Genomic DNA, 4,114 nt, shown 5'->3' with positions numbered 1-4,114 from the left:
TACCAGGCCTACGGCTTGTTTATTTTACTTAAAATGTAACGTATTCGCATCAAACTTGTAAAATGCACCAATTTCGTTATGAACGCTTTGTCGCGGAGTTTATTGGGCCAACATTTCTGGTCAACAGTGCCACAAAGTGTTCCATTGGTCCGTTTATTACATCGCGTTTCTGAAAACGTGTTTATTGACAGAATTGTCAGGACAGATCATAAGGAAAACATTGTTAAGAAACATTTATTTTATGTCTTCACAGCGCAGGATTGTGATGAGGGTTCAGTAACTAAAAAGTGTATGGCCCCAAACAGCTCAAGGGGTCCTGGATGCATCATGGGTGGTGGGTAGGTGGTGGGGGGGGTGATTCGTGGTTGGTGGGGGGTGGGTGAGTGGTGGGGGAGCGCCATCTACAGTGGGGATGTGTGGTGCCACAACAGCGAAGCCGCTCCGTCGAAACCGGGGCCGCCGCTGTGCTGCTGCGACCAAGAAGCCACCTGCCTCCCGTCACAGCACTTCCCCCGCCACCCTCCCCCCCCCCTAAACACACACACACTCAAGTAGGGCCTCATGGGGAGGGGGGGGCAACTGCCCTGAGTTTTTACCCGAGAAGCCTCTTCGTGGGGGTGCTCCACGGTTTCTCAGGGTCAGGGAATTGGCAGCCCCGCCCCCCAGGCCAAATGGCACTGCGGCGCCGTGGCTTAACTTAGAATTAAATGACCACGGCGAACTCACTGAGAACCACAGTGAGGAGATGCCCAGGACACACGCGGACCAGCAGACAGGTGGGGAGCGGGGCAGCGCGGGTTAAGCGTCTCTACCTATGGTGCACCGCGGGTTAGCGTCTCTACCCTTGATGCACTGCAGATTAACGGCCCTACCCATGATGCACCGCGAATTAACGGCCCTACCCATGATGCACTGCGGATTAACGGCCCCAACCGTGATGCACCGCGGATGGGCGGTGCGAGGGCTGTGAAAGGAGCATAAAAATGGACGCTTTGGGGAAGCACAGGGCCACTTTTTTTCTACTGGAGATCAACAGGAGGGAGGATCGAGGAGCCGTCACCTCACTGTTACTCGCACGTCTGTGAGACGGGGCAGAGAACAGCCAGATTCTGTTTACAGGATCATCTATCTGCGACCTCCATCGCTGCGAGGTCGGACCGTAAGTACGAGGGAGAGAGGTAAGACAAAGGGACGAAATTCGGAGAAAAAATAGAGGACAGACAGGTCGATTAAGTATCAGGCAGTAGACAGATAGGTTAGACCTGTCCTGCTGGTCCGTACTGACACGCGCAGTCTAGTTCGTTTATTCGTGGGGAATAAACCGTCAGTAGGGTATAAACCGCGTCGTGTTGTCTCTGTGAGTACGGAGGGGCGGTTCGTGGTGTGGCGAGCCTGCCCGCGGTGATTCTTTTGTTTGCGCGTGAGTGAATAATTTTACCCACGTGTTTACGCTCGCACGGGTGTTTTCACTCGGGGCTTGACGCGCATGCCGGGGCAGCAGTAATGTGCTATTACCCTGGGAATTAAAGTACGGGTCCTTCGATCATTAAATTCACTAGTGCGTGGTGTGGTGAGCCTATGCATCGTGTGGTACTGATTGTAGTTCGCCCGCGCCAGTACGGGGGCGTGCAGAAGCAGCGGCGCTCACGGCACTCGCCACGCGTGTAGCGCGTAGAGATAAATTGGGGAGCGGGTATTCCGCAGCGCAGCCTAATTAGTTGCTTCCGAACGCCTGCGACGGTAAATGAAGCAAGATTACACAATTCAAGCACGCGATGCTGCTGGCGGTGGTTACCGCGTGAGTAGAGCTGCGCCGTGAGGTACACGGGCACCCACGGGCATAATCATACACCGGGTGTTGCAGTTGTGGTAGTGGTATGACTTTAACGGGGGAGTCGGGGGCCAACGTCCCCGACAATTCGGTGATGGCGGGGGACGGTAGCCCCCACAGATGCGCCATCTGGGGATGTCGGCATCACGCGAGTCTGCTGAGGTTTTTGGTGATGGTCGAGAGTGTAGTTTTACATAGGAACCCCTCAAACAAACATTCTACAAACAAAATGAGGGTACCCCAATGGGTTCTCCCTTATCGCCAGTGGTAGCGAATGTTTTCATGGAGAAATGTGAGACAGATGCCATCCAGACATCCACCCTACGTCCTTCCTTGTGGAAGAGATGCGTAAATGACACGTTCGTCATCTGGCCACATGGCCTGCCAGCACTGAACCAATTTCTCAACCACATTAATTCCATACACCCGTCTATCAAATTCACCATGGAAGTGGAAAAGGATGGCAAGCTACCATTCCTGGATGTTTTGATCGAGAAGAGACCTGATGGCTCTTTGGGACATTCGGTCTATAGGAAAGCCACCCACACGGATGCCTATCTAAAGCCTGACTCCCACCACCATCAAGCCCAGAAGAATTCCCTCATCAAAACACTACACCATAGGGCCCGTTGCATCTCCGACCAGCACCACCTAGCTAGTGAGTTGGAGCACGCACACCAAGCCCTTAGGATGAATGGATACTCGGACCCTACAATCCGCAAAGCTGCCTCCCCAGCCATGGGGAGACAACCTTCTGAGGATCCAACCAAAACCATCACTTTACCATACATAGCAGGGGTTACCAAAAATATTTCCAAAATCTTAAACAAACGTAAGATCCAGGTTCGTTTCAACACAGTACACAAAATCCGTGATTTAATCACACCTCTAAAGGATGTGATTCCTGACATGCAATACCCTGGTGTCTACAAACTGAGTTGTGGTTGTGGCAGCAGTGACATTGGGGAAACGAAACGACATGTCTCGGACCGCGTTCATGAACATAAGGCAGATCTGAAACACGGTAGGACCAATACATCTGCCGTTGCTGATCATTGTTTTAACGCTGTGGGCTCACACGAAATTGATTTTTCCAAAACGAAGGTACTCTGCAAACCCACCGGCTATCATCAGAGATTTGTTCATGAAGCCATCCAGATACAGTGAGGGAAAAAAGTATTTGATCCCCTGCTGATTTTGTACGTTTGCCCACTGACAAAGAAATGATCAGTCTATAATTTTAATGCTAAGTTTATTTGAACAGTGAGAGACAGAATAACAACAACAAAATCCAGAAAAACGCATGTCAAAAATATTATAAATTGATTTGCATTTTAATGAGGGAAATAAGTATTTGACCCCCTCTCAATCAAAAAGATTTCTGGCTCCCAGGTGTCTTTTATACAGGTAACAAGCTGAGATTAGGAGCACTCCCTTTAAGAGTGTGCTCCTAATCTCAGCTCGTTACCTGTATAAAAGACACCTGTCCACAGAAGCAATCAATCAGATTCCAAACTCTCCACCATGGCCAAGACCAAAGAGCTATCCAAGGATGTCAGGGACAAGATTGTAGACATACACAAGGCTGCAATGGGCTACAAGAACATTGCCAAGCAGCTTGGTGAGAAGGTGACAACAGTTGGTACGATTATTCGCAAATGGAAGAAACACAAAAGAACTGTCAATCTCCCTCGGCCTGGGGCTCCATGCAAGATCTCACCTCGTGGAGTTGCAATGGTCATGAGAACGGTGAGGAATCAGCCCAGAACTACACGGGAGGATCTTGTCAATGATCTCAAGGCAGCTAGGACCATAGTCACCAAGAAAACAATTGGTAACACACTATGTCGTGAAGGACTGAAATCCTGCAGCGCCCGCAAGGTCCCCCTGCTCAAGAAAGCACATATACATGCCTGTCTGAAGTTTGCAAATGAACATCTGAATGATTCAGAGGACAACTCGGTGAAAGTGTTGTGGTCAGATGAGACCAAAATGGAGCTCTTTGGCATCAACTCAACTCGCCGTGTTTGGAGGAGAAGGAATGCTGCCTATGACCCCAAGAACACCATCACCACCGTCAAACATGGAGGTGGAAACATCATGCTTTGGGGGTGTTTTTCTGCTAAGGGGACAGGGCAACTTCACCGCATCAACGGGACGATGAACGGGGCCATGTACCGTCAAATCTTGGGTGAGAACCTCCTTCCCTCAGCCAGGTCATTGAAAATGGGTCGTGGATGGGTATTCCAGCATGACAATGACCCAAAACACACGGCCAAGGCA

Source organism: Petromyzon marinus, chromosome 53 (genome assembly GCF_048934315.1).
Source record: "Petromyzon marinus isolate PM22_M1 ecotype Great Lakes invasive population chromosome 53, UKy_Petmar_22M1.pri1.0, whole genome shotgun sequence".
Classification (NCBI taxonomy): domain Eukaryota; kingdom Metazoa; phylum Chordata; class Hyperoartia; order Petromyzontiformes; family Petromyzontidae; genus Petromyzon; species Petromyzon marinus.
The sequence above is the reverse complement of the archived record's forward strand: the minus strand, read 5'-3'. Positions refer to the sequence as shown.